Raw genomic sequence first — 15,926 nt, forward strand, 5'->3', positions numbered from 1 at the left:
GCATTATACACACATGTAGATCTTTGAAGTCCACCTTATTAACCACAGCCTCCTGTGGCTTCATGGATATTTTTTGTTTCTATTTTTAATATTTAGAGTAGTAATAATCATCTCTGGTGGCTCAGCAGTAACACCTGCCAAAGTGAGAGATGCGGGTTCGACCCCTGGGTTGGAAAGATCCCCCAGGGGAGGGCATGGCAACCCACACCATTGTTCTTGCCTGGAGAATCCCATGGTCAGAGGAGCCTGGCAGGCTATGGTCTATGCAGTCGCAAAGAGTCAGAAATACCTGAGCAACTAAACAATAACAACAACAAAAACAGTCATCTATCATAACAACCTTTGAGCACTTGACGGCAAGCCAGTCACAATGCTAAGGTTAATAAGCCCTTATCGAACCTTCTAACAAACTGAGACCCATTCAAGCATCATCCAGAGTGTGCAGAGCAGAAACAGACTGCCACCTGCCTGTGGTCACCTGCCCTTTGGGACTTTTGGGACCTCATCTCAGGTGTGTCTCTGTCCAAAGCCAAGTCTCGTAACCACTGTGCTATTCAGACTTCTCATTAGTTGAACAGGAGGCTTCATTCACGATGAAATGAGACCCTTTTAAACCTTATTCAGGTGCTGGTGGTTGCAGAGTCAGCTTTGCTTGTCTGCACAGACACCTGTCTGCACGCCTGCCTGATCCCTGCCAGAGCCGCACCGAATGCGTCTCCCACGCCCACACAGCCCCTTGTGAAGACCAGCCTCTCAGAGACCAGATGGACAGTCAGCCCTGAGCCGAAGTGTTTACATTCACTCAGAAATTTTGTTCTCTTAGAATTTAATGTTCACTTACAGGTCACAATAGAAACTGTATCAAAAACAAGACAAATACAACACGTTGCTTGAATATAAAGTCTTTCTAGCTTTTTGTTGATAACATGCTATAAACATGCTGTTTTTCTCATTTTTTTTCTAGTAGAAAGTGCAAACAGAGACAGCGCCTCATGGGAGACACAAATAGTGCTCATAGAGGGGGGTCTTGTGGAGTCTGGACCCTAAACCACTAGTCATTACACAGGATTCCAAGCACAGGAGCAGATTAAAACAAACAGATCAAATGGATTCTTGTCTTACGATCATAGAAAAAAATTTAAACTGGCCTCAAAATAATATTAATAAGAGATAAAAGTAGTCTTAGCACAAAAGAACAACTCTTAATGGGGCTGGGGGCCATATCTGGAGACCAGCCATCAAGGAAAGCAGGAGCCCAGGATCATATTGGATAGTCCTCTGATGGAGGGGCTCCACACTCGATGGTAATTATGAACCCACGTGGGTGCCGAGCACCTGAACTGTGGCTGGAGTGATTGAGAAAGCAAATGTTTTATGTCACGTAGCTGTGATTAATTTTAACTGTAATGGTCACATACTGTGGCTCCTGCCTCTCCCATTGGATATCACAGCTTAAAGACGATGTGGAACATGTATACTGTGAAGTGTTACACAGAACTCTCTTTCCTCACCAGTCAGAGTGGCCATCATCACAAAGTCTACAAACAATAAACGCTGGAGAGGGAGTGGACAAAAGGGAACCCTCCTACACTGTTGGTGGGATTGTGACCTGATACAGCCATCATTAAGAACAGTATGGAGGGCCCTTAAAAAACTAAAAATAGAGCTACCATGTGATCCTGCAACCCCACCACTGGGCAAATACCCTGAGAAAACCACAATTCCAAAAGACACTTGTATCCCTATGTTCATAGCAGTGCTATTTACGATAGCCAGGACATGGAAGCAACCCAGATGTCCATTAACAGATGAATGGGTGAAGAAGATGTGGTACATATACACAATGGAATATTACCCAGCAAAGAAAAAGAATGAATTTGAGTCCGTTCTAGTGAGGTGCATGAACCTAGAGCCTGTTATACAGAGTGAAGTAAGTCAGAAAGAGAAAAACAGACATTGTGTATGAACACATACCTATGGATTCTAGAATAATAGTATTGATGAACCTGTTTGCAGGGAAGGAATGAAGACACAGATGTAGAGAACAGACTTGTGGACCCCAGAATGGGAGGAACAGAGAAAGCAGCATCAGCATATTTATATATACACCATTATAGATAAAATGGATAGCCATGAGAAGTTGCTATAAAACATAGGGAGCCCAGCCTGGGCTCTGCGATGACCTGAGGGGGAGGCGAAAGGAAGGGAGGCTCCAGGGGGAGGGACATATGTACAATTGTGCCTGATTTGTGCAGTTGTGTGGCAGAAACCAACACAACACTGTAAAGAAATTTTCCTCCAACTAAAACACAAACAGGAAGGACAAGAAACATGTTCTCTCAATCATGAGGCGTCGACGGCGTCTGATTCTCTGTCTTAGCGTCCACCTACAACAAGGTGGAGGGGGAGACACCGGGTGAGGGCCGAGAAGCCTGGCGCAGCGTGCTTCGGGGCAGAAATGACTCCTGCGGGTTTAGATGATGTTTCCTCCAGGAGGACCTCCCTGACCACCCCTCTGCTCACTGCCCTCACGGCCCCACAGGTGCCCCGACCCCATCACACCACAGCAGGTCCCCAGGTGTATCCTTGTGTCCTCACGTGGACCGCAGACCTGGGGAGGAGCACTGGAGCCCCCACCTCCTCCCCCCGTGCCCCACCCCCAGGGTGCCAGCACCCCAGGCCCAAGTCATGAACCAGAACCTGAGGATGTATGTTGTGTGCTCAGTCATTCAGTCATGTCTTGACTCCTTGCGACCCCATGGACTGCAGCCCACCAGGCTCCTCTGTCCACAGGATTCTCCAGGCAAGGATACTGGAGTGGGTTGCCATTTCCTCCTCCAGGGGATCTTCCTGACCCAGGGATCAAGCTTGGGTCTCCTGGGTGTCCTGTATTGGCAGGCAGGTTCTTTATTCATAGAGCCGCCTGGGCAGCCCAAGGAGGTACCCACATGGCCATCACATCATCTTCTTTTATCCTCTTTCGTTCCTCTTCATTCACCTTGTTTTCAAAGGGAAAATCGATAAACATCAGCAGTAAAGCTTGGCTGATGACTGCGGGGTGGGGGGTTGTCTAAATGTCACCCCTGAAGTAGCAGGTTCTTCTGAGAATTGCCGTTAAATATCAGGAGAGTCGGTTCTGTCTGCGTCCAAACAAGAAAGGAGGAAAGGAAGAACAAAAGCGACTTCTTGGAATAAACTCAGAGTGAGATCAAATTTTTCTGGATTCTGTCTTCATGGTCCTATTCACCTCATGGGTCTTTTCAAGGAATTTCTTTGAAATCATCTCGATAAGCAAACAGAAAACTAACTTAATTTGACTTCTTTGACGTAAGCTCTGTCCCATGAATAAGCACTGAATTAAAATCATCACCAGAGACACAGAATCTAGGTGAGTCCCTGGTCCTTAGACATTGACCCTTGGTCATCGGAGGGTCTCCGTTTGCTCCCAGGACCAGAACTTCTGACCTCTGAAGGATCCTGGTCCCCACGAGGCCCAGAGCTGGTATCAGCCAGTGAAAGGCAGCCACCACAAATACAAAACTCTCTAAAGCACGATGAAAAGAAGGAGAAGGAGGAAAGTCATTTAGGCTTATTTTTCCAATACCTCACATACTTCGAATACTTCAGTACAACTCCTACGTGGGAGGAGAAGAAAAGAAAAATAACAAAACTTGGTATTTTATTAAGCAGATTATCTATATTGACATGAAAAATTGGATACTCTTTTCTTTTGAAAAAAAATAAATATAACTTTTGTTTGTTTTTGGAAGCTGTGAGCGTCTGCTTCTTTGGCCAGACAGACCTCTTTGCCACGTCCCTCTCCTGGGTGGACGGCAGGCCCGCCTCCAAGCTCAGGTAGCTCGGGGGTGGCTGCTGAGCCCGGATGCCATGGGCTGAGCCTGCAGAAGAACTCAAAGGAGTGAAACTCCTGGGAGACCTTTTTTATTAAAGTTTTTTCGCAGCACATATAAATTATAGTGCTGACAAGAAGTTGTTAATATGGGCCAGGTATGTTTTTTTTTTCTCTCTTTAAAAATAATTTCTACCTCTGTAAATGCCTCATTTGTGCATCTATTTTTTTATTAACTTAAAACATCTTCAGGCCTGATTTTTTCCCATTACTGCAGGATCTGGAGATAAGAAATCGAGTGAGTCCGTAGAGGTCGAACTTCTCAGTTCGACGATCGCGTCCTTACATAAACTCTTGTCACCAACACTTTAGTCAGAACGGGACTGTAAAGGCATCGAATAGATTTTGAAATTATGAGTTAATTTCAGGGGATGTGAGGTCTTGTGAAATTTAAGCAAAACTCTTTCACACCCTTACCGTTAATTACAGTTCATTTGTCTAGGAGATTTTCTTTGAAAACATGTGGTTCGAAATAGATGCTTGTGCTGTGCAAACAATGGTGACCTTCATTTGAAAGCCAGTCCTGACCTGCTTCTACAATTACCAGACAAATAAAAGAAAATAAACATTGCCAACACACTAGAAATTGTGTGTTTATCTGGAAGCAAACAGAGCTAAGCGATCATATGTTTCAAGTTTAGTTCTATGGTTTTAGAAGCCCTGATCATTGAAGCCATCCTGTATCATATCACTTAGGAATCTTCGTGGCTGCAGTGATGGGATTAGCCCTCTGTCTACACGGGAAAATTCCCAAGGAGCAGTGGTGGAAATAACAGTCCTGGATCACCACAGATGGGTTTTCTGTTTCTTCCCTAGGGGAAAGGACACAGTGACCCCACTCTGTATTATGTAATCTTTACCTAGGAAGGCAGTGTGGGTGACCAGATTTGCTCATGGCACACTATTAGAACCATCCTCCTTGGTTAGACACTATGGGACCTTCACCCTGGCTTACCTGCCACTCTGTTCTCTCTCATGAGCTGTTTGAAAACTTAAATCCCAATAAGCCCTTTCATCTCTGACTACTAAGTCACCTTTCATCCACCACATCTTCAAATTTCAGATGGTTCTAATGATGGTTTCCATGTATCTTCATGGCTTTTTTTTCTTTCCAGAAATGCCTTTCATGATTCAACTTATTGAAACAAACAAACAAACAAAACCCAAACAGACAAAATCTTTCCACTCTTCAACTGGGGAGAACGACCTTCTCCAGAGCTCCAATTGGAAAGTCCGTAGCTACTTCAGATGAACCCAGTTTCTGTTAATGAAAGTATGAACCATTGACATCATTCAGCAGACCCACGTTCTGCATACGTGCATTGCTTTTCAGTTCTTGTTCAACTCTGAGGAATTCTGCAGATACTGTATTTGAATGCTCATTGTCTCTTAAGTTACAAACATATCACTGCCTTCTTTCAACTGCTACGTGATGCCCACCCAGAGTCAAACTATGGATACATTCTGTCCTGAAACAATGAAAAATAAAGCGTAGAGGAGCAGGGACCTCTGCTTCTCAGGATGCCTGTCTTGTATTGAATTTGCTTTCATCCGACAGGGTGATGCCCTGAGTTTGTGTTCCACTGGCTGGCGTCACCTTCTTGAGCAGCCTTAGCTGTTTTGCACACACAGGTCATAATCACAGTCAAAAGAAACGACTCGACATCAGCAGACATGTGGAAGGAGTAGCAAGTGGCAGAGACTTTTGCAAGTCCCCGAGTCATTGGTTATGACAGAAGGCTGGACTTTTTGCTAAGTTTAGAATCCCCTTGAGCATATTGAGGTTCAAGTACCATTAACTCTTGGCAAAATTCTCCTTCCTAATTCGAAGAACAAAGGATTACGAAAGCTCGTAAAAATGCTTCTCAAATTTCAAATAGCTTTTAAAAAACATTTAATGAGCTAAGAGTAATTGAATCAGAAACATATGGATTAAATTTTCCTTGAAATTCACAGGGGTTTAATATTAAAAGGGAGAACTCATTCAGCAGAACCCCCAAAGACTAGATCCCAATTTTTTTAGATCAACTACTAATTCTCTGTAACCCTTTATCTTTGCACGTTTTTCTTTGTCTAGAAAGTTTTGTGGTTTGGGTGGTACTGTGTTAATTATAGTTATACCAATAGATAATATATCTGTCAATGAATTCAATACATCTTCACAGACTTGATCGACTTAACTACTTATAATTAATTTAAGTGACCAGTAACATCCACCTAGAACATGACTTTCAAGCAGTTTGAGCAATAGGAACTTCTCTGTAAACCCAATCGTGTGCAGTCAGAGTGGGACAGAGGGTGGGGGAGGGGAAACAGGCTCCCTAGTTCCCTCTGGGTTCTCTCTTCAGCACCCCTATGGAACCCTGGAACATGATTTACAAACCTTTGATCTAGCTTCTAGCCAAGAATGGGGAAATAATATAGAAGGGAGGGAGGGATGCCTAAGAAGCCCAAATGGACACTGAAGAGTCCATGAAGTGATTAGAAAATTCCATCAGAACCTTTACATTCTTACTCTACAAAACTTTCTAACAAGCTTTGAATGTTTCTGTATCCACTGATGACTGACAGCAACAAACTGGGAGATCTAAAATTGTAGAAAAGATAGACAAGAAGAAAGGAGAAAATCTAGACAGTTTTCAAAAGGTTTAGTGAATCTCTACCTTCAAATTCAGGAGAAATAACCTATGACCTTCACGAACTTTCAGAGAATCAGTGCCTCCAATGTGGGGCGACAGCTGATGTGAACTGCTGACTTCAAGCCAGGAAGAAGACTTTACCCTCAGAAATGCTGTAGAAAAAGAGAAAGATATTCATGCTGGCTTCTTGTCTTTTATCCAGTCTGTACAATGTATATTCAAAAAACTGAGACTGTGGCATCCGGTCCCATCACTTCATGGCAAATAGAAGGGGAAAAAGTGGAAACCGTGACAGATTTTCTTTTCTTGGACTCTAAAATCACTACAGACAGTGACTGCAACCACGAAATTAAAAATGCTTGCTCCTTGGGAGAAAAGCTTTGATAAACCTAGACAGCATGTTAAAAAGCAACGATGTCTCTTTACTGACAAAGTTCCAACCTATGGTTTTTCCAATAGTCATGTACGGATATGAGAGTTGGATCGCAAAGAACCTGAGCACCAAAGAATTGATGCTTTTGAACTCTGGTGCTGGAGAAGACTCTTGAGAGTTCTTTGGACTGCAAGGAGATCAAACCAGTCAATCCTAAAGGAAATCAATCCTGAATATTCAATGGAAGGACTGATGCTAAAGCTGAAGCCCCAGTACTTTGGCCACCTGATATGAAGATCTGACTCATTAGAAAAGACCCTGATGCTGGGAAAGATTGAGGTCAGGATGAGAAGTGGGCAATAGAGGATGAGATGGTTTAATGGCATCACCGACTCAATGGATAAGAGTTTGAGCAAACCCTGGGAGATGATGAAGGAAAAGGAAGCCTGGCGTCCTACAGTCCATGTGGTCACAGACAGTCAGACAGGACTTAGCGACTGAACAACAACAATAGAATGAACCAAAAACTGTGGACTCCCAGAAAGCAGTACACACACAACCACACAATCTGTGCTCCTGGGGTAGGTAACCCCACCATTCAACTTCTGCACAGATCCTTCCTAGAACTTCGTGAAGATGAAGTAGCTGGGAGATTCATCAGCAGGGACAGAAATCCTCAGGTTTCCATGGTTTGCAGAGGCTGTGAGCCCCGTGCCACTGGACAGAGCATCATTCCAGGACCTGGGGTGTCCGCAGACGGCACAGAACTGAGTACATCTATGTTTTCAGACACAGAGCATTCTTTCTGGAAATGTGGCAGCAATGTGTTGGGCGTAGCCTGAGCTGGAGACAGATGTAAGAGACAGAGTAACATAAAAAATGTGGATCCAGAAAGAAATACTAAATTCCCTCAGGGAGAAAAAAGGGTTGTATTATCTTGGCCCAGAATCAAGTCTAGGTGGAGCCTTCAAAGACCTGTGGAAATGACTAACAGTAACATTTCAGACTTGTACAGATGGAACCTCGGAATATAGTAACACAGCCTATGTCTTCCTCCAGAGTCCATAAGGAAGGACTCCTGTTGGAAAAGAAAAAAAAAAGCATACTAAAATGATATTCAGGGTTTCTATATTTAGATGTGTGAAAATGAGATTCGCAGACCCAAGGTGAATATCGCCTCCCTCTTTTGGAATATTGGAGTACTGTTGATGAAAGTTACCCAAAAAAGCTCTCCATAGTAGAAGTTCCAAAGTACTGAACATTCTGAAAAGTATTCACCCAGGCTCTGACCTTTTCCAACTACCTAAAATTAAACCCCAAAACAAAAAACTGAAAACTCAGCTAGGGTAAAGTGGTTGGGGGGAAGACAAATACAAGGGTGTTAATGTAAGAATAAAGCAAAGGCATCATTAATACATTACTTGTCCAAAATTCATTGTGTAGCAAAACAGGGCTGTTTCTATGGATTTGAACCTTTTGCAGAATTCATGTCACTATCTCATTCCCTTCAAACCCTCACACCTATCAGAGAACACTGCCAGTTTCCACCGGAGCGCAGCAAAGACCTCATTCGCCTTGAAGCTGCGCCAGGAGCTGGTCTTCTGATCTGAATGTCTGCTCGGGGGAAGCTGCCAAATGTCTGAGTTCTGGAACCTTCCAGATGATCCCTGGTTTCCCCTGGATGGTGCTGGTAAGTCCACGTCCACGGGACAAAGCATGTTCTCCCGGAGCCTGAGATGCAGTTACCTTTTGCCCTTTGGGGAGCTAAGTGTAAAAAACATGTTCTTTTGCCACCCTGTACCTTCAGTTTGGCAATAACAGGAGAAAAACAGTGGTGCTGAGGCTGAAAAGAAAAAAGCTGATGCGTGACTCATGCAATACGAAAGAAATAATGCTGGAGGGAAGGGATGTACCCGTAAGGGGAGAAAGAGGTCTTGTGGAGTTAAAAGAGAAATCTCCTCCTTTCTCTGAGTCTTTCCATGTCAACAAGATCTGGAGAGACCCACCAGATACTCATAGTAGGAGGTTTCCACACAAGCAGCTGGCAGCTCTGTCTCCCAGGGTTTTTCAAACATCCAACACGCTACTTCTTTGGGAAGCGTGGCTGTAGTGAAGGAGAGTTCTCAAATAAAAAGTACATATCCTTTTTAGAAATTGTGTTCAGCTCAATCTTTATACAACAGAGAAATTCATGTTCTAATATTCTGAAAGCTTCAGTAACTTTTTATGAGGAAACTGGAGAACAAGTGAGCCCAGGCAAGGCACGGGGGTGAACGTCAGAGTCGGAGCTGGTTTAGCAAGCAGCACTTCTCCCAGGGATGAGCAGAGAGGGAACAGACCCGAGGCAGCATCATTTTCTAGTATAAAAAAACCATCGTTTCTAGCACACTTGCCTCTGGGTAGAAATAGGTCTGTTATGCATGGTGCCCAATCTGCAGATTGTGTTTCAGACTCTGCCCACGTTAGAAGATCATTTAGCATCACTCAGAACAAGAGCCAGAGCCATGTGTGTGTGTATGCGTGTAGGTGGGGTGTGTGTGTGTGTGCATTTTTACTATAGTAATGTGTGCTCATATTTAAGAAATAAAATAATACCAAACACTTAAAGTTAAAAGCAAGAACGCCCTGCTTCTGCACACCCCACCCAGCTCCACTCCTAAAGAGGCAACTACTCTTAATTAATTTTGTTGTGAGTTTCTCCTGGCAATGACCTTTGCTCAAATGAAAATACAGATTTTTTTAATCTCTCATTCTTTTTTGTTGTTTGTTTGTTTTCTTTGACTGTGAGGCATGTGAGATCTTAGCTCCCTAATCAGGAATTGAACCTTCGCCCCTTGCACTGGGAACGCAAAGTCTTAACCATTGGACAGCTAGGGAATTCCCCGGCCCTCATTCTTTATTAATCCATTTTACCTGTTACTCATTAATTCACTATAATGGCAAGTGAAGATTTAATTCACCTGCATTCCACACACACAGTCCTAGTGCTACTTTGATTCCTCCATCAGCCACTTTATGGCTTCAGATGACACATGACTTTGCTTTTTCCCCAGCTCTTCCCAAGTCTCTCTGGGCTACATCTTCAGCAATCCCTGAATCTTAGACTCACAGGGCAGCAAACACAGAAGCAATAAGTGATCTAAGTGTGGCCAGGTTCTGCTCTCTGAATCGTAGCATCCCTGTGATGCACAACTATCAGATATATACATGGCCACAAAACTTCAGTAAGTTTGCAAAAAGAATGAGTTACTTTGTAAATGGAGAAGTCACATCGTGCTGTGGAGGGCAGGACAAGGTGGTCACCATCTGGGGAGCCAGGTGTCTGGCTGGAAACGGGGGCCTTTCACCTAGGAAGAAGGGCCGAGGTGATACCAGGGCCAGTGACAGGCTTTTCCCCCTGTCCTCTCTCCTGAGTCAGTGTGGGCCATCCTTAGACACAGTTCTTCACCTCAGAACACTCTTAAACGGCACCAAGAACAGGTCTCTCTGGCTCTCCACATAGCTGGACTCACTTCACTCGTCACACAAGTGGCTTGCTCTTCCCTGATGGCTTCATTTGGATGACAATACCTGGACCTGTCCTTGCAACATTTCCTGGTTCTTTAAGATAGGTCAAATGGAGCTCATGGATTCTGCCTTAGTTGCCCACATCATTCTCCTCTGAACATGTCATTCTGCCTGTGTACTTGCTCAGTGGCTCTGTTGTATCTCTCTGTGACCCCATGGACTGTAGCCCACCAGGCTCCTCTGTTCATGGGGATTCTCCAGGCAAGAATACTGGAGCGGGTTGCCATTTCCTCTTCCAGGGAACCTTCCCAACCCAGGGATCGAATCCACAAGTCCTACATCTCTGGCATTGGCAGGTGGGTTTCCCACCACTGAGCTACCTGGGAAGCCTGTCAGGCTGTCTGCTGCTGCTGCTGCTGCTGCTAAGTCGCTTCAGTCATGTCCAACTCTGTGTGACCCCATAGACGGCAGCCTACCAGGCTCCTCCATCCATGGGATTTTCCAGGCAAGAGTACTGGAGTGGGTTGCCATTGCCTTCTCTGGTCAGGCTGTCTAGATCCTCTTAAATACATGGGTTGTAAAGTGCCTTCTGGACATGGAACAACAGACTGGTTCCAAACAGGAAAAGGAGTACGTCAAGGCTGTATATTGTCACCCTGCTTATTTAACTTATATGCAGAGTACATCATGAGAAACGCTGGGCTGGAGGAACTACAAGCTGGAATCAAGATTGCTGAGAGAAATATCAATAACCTCAGATATACAGATGACACCACCCTTATAGCAGAAAGTGAAGAGGAACTAAAAAGCCTCTTGATGAAAGTGAAAGAGGAGAGTGAAAAAGTTGACTTAAAGCTCAACATTCAGAAAACTAAGATCATGGCATCTGGTCCCATCACTTCATGGGAAATAGATGGGGAAACAGTGGAAACAGTGTCAGACTTTATTTTTTTGGGCTCCAAAATCACTGCAGATGGTGATTGCAGCCATGAAATTAAAAGACGCTAACTCCTTGGAAGGAAAGTTATGCCCAACCTAGACAGCATATTAAAAAGCAGAGACATTACTTTGCCAACAAAGGTCCGTCTAATCAAGGCTATGATTTTTCCAGCGGTCATGTATGGATGTGAGAGTCGGACTATAAAGAAAGCTGAGCGTCGAAAAATTGATGCTTTTGAACTGTGGTATTGGAGAAGACTCTTGAGAGTCCCTTGGACAGCAAGGAGATCCAACCAGTCCATCCTAAAGGAAATCAGTCCTGGGTGTTCATTGGAAGGACTGAGGCTGAAGCTGAAACACCAATACTTTGACCACCTCATGTGAAGAGTTGACTCATTGGAAAAGACCCTGATGCTGGGAGGGATTGGGGGCAGGAGCAGAAGGGGATGACAGAGGATGAGATGGCTGGATGGCATCACCGACTCAATGGACATGAGTTTGAGTAAACTCCGGGAGTTGGTGATGGACAGGGAGTCCTGGTGTGCTGCGATTCGTGGGGTCACAAAGAGTCAGACACGACTGAGTGACTGAACTGAACTGAACTGAAAGTACCTTTTGGACAAAATTCTGTCATTAATGAATTGTGTGGCCTTTGGAATGTCACTTAAGCACTCTGAGGCTTGGTTTATTTTGTGTATAAAATGATTGTTTTTCTAATGTCCAAGCGTAACACAAAAAGTTGGAGAACTATAGAATCTGAATGTGGGGGAGAGAAAAACCTCAAAAGTCTGAAAATTCCATCTCTTTCTGAATGCACAAGTCCTGCTCAGCATCCCTGGAATATGTCCATTAGGGCCTGAAAAACAACACTTCAGGGGTGGTCTGATCTGACTGAGAACAGTGGGATTTTTAACGCCCTTGATCTTGACACTGTTCTCATATTTTAAAAACCCTAAGTTTGCATTATATTCATATGTATTTTTTGGCTGCTATATTATACTTTTGGCTCATTTGTTACTTCTGGTCACAGAAAGTCATGAGCATTAGACACACACACACAGAGAAAGATTCTGCTTCATTCTGAACTTAATCTTTTTCCCAAAAAAACAAATGCTTGTTGTTATTATTTTTCTCTCATCAAACAAGTAGTTCAGGTTCATTGTGGGGAAAAAAAACCTAAAAGGAACAAATATGAAGTGAAAATCAACTGTAATTCCAACCCAGAATGCACTACTGTTACATTCTGGTGAGTGAGTGAGTGAAAGACACTCAGTCATGTCCAACTCTCTGTGAACCCATGGACTATTGCCCATCAGACTCCTCTGTCCATGGGATTTTCCATGCAAGAATACTGGAGTGGGTTGCCATTCCCTTCTGCAGGGGCTCTTCCCGACCCAGGGATCCAACCTGGGTTTTCCACATTACAGGCAAATTCTTTACCAGCTGAGCCACCTGGGAAGCCCACATTCTGGTGAATATCACTTCAAATGCTTCCTCTCGGTGTGTTTGTGTATCTATTCACCATTGCACATGCACACACACACTCTCACTCGCACACACCACAAACTGTCGTGTATTTGATGACAGGTAGGAGAAAAGTCCATTGAAATATGTTGATTTAAATGATGAAGAGGTCCATCATCTCGGTGGTGTGGCTTCAAGGGCAATGACATGGGGGCTCGGTGATGTCACCGAGGACCTGCCTATGTTCTGTTTCTCCTCTGTTTTCCATGCTATCAGCCTTACCAGGGACAAGTGCTTTCCCTTATGATATCAGGATGGGTCACAAGCATGAGTGAGAACAGATATGTGCATGACCGTATCCAAGGAGAGGGACTGGATACTTTTTCAGGAATTTCTTTCCAGCGAGCAAAGAACTATCATGACTACACATTTCCAGAAAACACATTCTCCCATCTCACTCTGCTGAGAAGAATCACTTGTCCACCTCAGAATCAATCAGGTAGCCAGGTGATAAAATTATATTATCACTGCAAGCCTTAGTTGCTTGCTCCACTAATGGGCCAGGGCAGGGGTGTTGGGGTGGGGGGCAGAGAAGCAGGGAGGGCAGAGGGGGAGGTAAGAAGGGGAGGGAGGAGGGTTAACTTCTCCTGGACTCACAGGCTTGAGGAGAGAAAGTAAAAACACCTGGATGAAATCTACTCAGGGCGAAGCAGCCACATGTCCACCCTGTCATCCACCCTGTCACTGTCTGTCTATCTATCCATCCATCCATCAGTTGATATTGGTTGTATACATAAAAAATACCACATGTAAGATATATAGATAGATAAATATAGATATTCAACCCTGTAGGGTAGATGGGTAGGTACGTTAATGGATGGATGGATGGATGCACAAATAGAAAGATGGATAGACTAAATAGATGGTAGATGATCGATATAGAAGATCAAATTAAATATGTTTTGCAAACTGTTGTTCAGTAACCTTATTCCATGAACATTTTGCATGTCAATCCTCAGATTCTTGTATCATTTTAATTAATTAATTAATTAATTAATTTTTTTTTTTTAGTTGAAGGCTAATTACTTCACAACATTTCAGTGGGTTTTGTCATACATTGATATGAATCAGCCATAGAGTTACACGTATTCCCCATCCCGATCCCCCCTCCCACCTCCCTCTCCCCCCGACTCCTCTGGGTCCTCCCAGTGCACCAGGCCTGCGCACTTGTCTCATGCATCCCACCTGGGCTGGTGATCTGTTTCACCATAGATAATATATATGCTGTTCTTTCAAAACATCCCACCCTCACCTTCTCCCACAGAGTTCAAAAGTCTGTTCTGTACTTCTGTGTCTCTTTTTCTTTTTTGCATATAGGGTTATCATTACCATCTTTCTAAATTCCATATATATGTGTTAGTATGCTGTAATGTTCTTTATCTTTCTGGCTTACTTCACTCTGTATAATGGGCTCCAGTTTCATCCATCTCATTAGAACTGATTCAAATGTATTCTTTTTAACAGTTGAGTAATATTCCATGGTGTATATGTACCACAGATTCCTTATCCATTCATCTGCTGATGGACATCTAGGTTGCTTCCATGTCCTGGCTATTATAAACAGTGCTGCGATGAACATTGGGGTGCACGTGTCTCTTTCAGATCTGGTTTCCTCAGTGTGTATGCCCAGAAGTGGTATTGCTGGGTCATATGGCAGTTCTATTTCCAGTTTTTTAAGAAATCTCCACACTGTTTTCCATAGTGGCTGTACTAGTTTGCATTCCCACCAACAGTGTAAGAGGGTTCCCTTTTTTCCACACCCTCTCCAGCATTTATTGTTTGTAGACTTTTGGATAGCAGCCATCCTGACTGGCGTGTAATGGTACCTCATTGTGGTTTTGATTTGCATCTCTCTGATAATGAGTGATGTTGAGCATCTTTTCATGTGTTTTATTTGGTTTTTAAAGATTTTTTCTGTGGGTCATTTGTAAAGTCTGTGTTGAACTTGTTACAATATTGTGTCAGTTTTATGTTTTGGTTTTTTGGCTGCGAGGTGTGTGGAATCTTAGCCCCCCTACCAGGGATAAAGTCGGTACCCCTGCATTGGAAGGCAAAGTCTTAACCCCTGGACCGCCAGGGAAGTCAACTTGTATCATTTTAAATGGATAAATAATATCCTGATATAATCTGCAATCATGACATGATTTTAATCGGTCCCTATTATTGAACAATTAAGGTATGTTGAGGTCTTTTGCAAAAAGGCAAAAGGGTTGTCTGAGGAGGCCTTAAAAACAGCTGTGAGAAGAAGAGAAGTGAAAAGAAAAGGAGAAAAGGAAAGATATACCCATCTGAATGCAGAGTTCCAAAGAATAGCAAGGAGAGATAAGAAAGCCTTCCTTGGTGATCAATGCAAAGAAATAGAGGAAAACAATAGAATGGGAAAGACTAGAGATCTCTTTAAGAAAACTAAAGATACCAAGGGAATGTTTCATGCAAAGATATGCTCAATAAAGGACAGAAATGATATGGACCTAACAGAAGCAGAAGATATTAAGAAGAGGTGGCAAGAATACACAGAACTGTACAAAAAGATCTCCATGACCCAGGTAATCACAATGGTGTGATCACTCACCTTGAGCCAGACATCCTGGAATATGAAGTTAAGTGACACATAGGAAGCATCACTATGAGCAAAGCTAGTGGAGGTGATGGAATTCCAGTTGAGCTATTTCAAATCCTGAAAAATGATGCTGTGAAAGTGCTGCGAGCAATGTGCCAGCAAATTTGGAAAACTCAGCAGTGGCCACAGGACTGGAAAAGGTCAGTTTTCATTCCAATCCCAAAGAAAGGCAATGTCAAAGAATGCTCAAACTACCGCGCAATTGCGCTCATCTCGTGTGCTAGCAAAGTAAAGCTCAAAATTCTCCAAGCCAGGCTTCAGCAGTATATGAATCATGAATTTTCAGATGTTCAAGCTGTATTTAGAAAAGGCAGAGGAACCAGAGGTAAAATTGCCAACATACACTGGATCATCGAAAAAGCAAGAGAGTTCCAGAAAAACATCTACTTCTGCTTTATTGACTAGGCCAAAGCC

The sequence above is a fragment of the Muntiacus reevesi genome, chromosome 11 (assembly GCF_963930625.1).
Source record: "Muntiacus reevesi chromosome 11, mMunRee1.1, whole genome shotgun sequence".
NCBI classification, from domain to species: domain Eukaryota; kingdom Metazoa; phylum Chordata; class Mammalia; order Artiodactyla; family Cervidae; genus Muntiacus; species Muntiacus reevesi.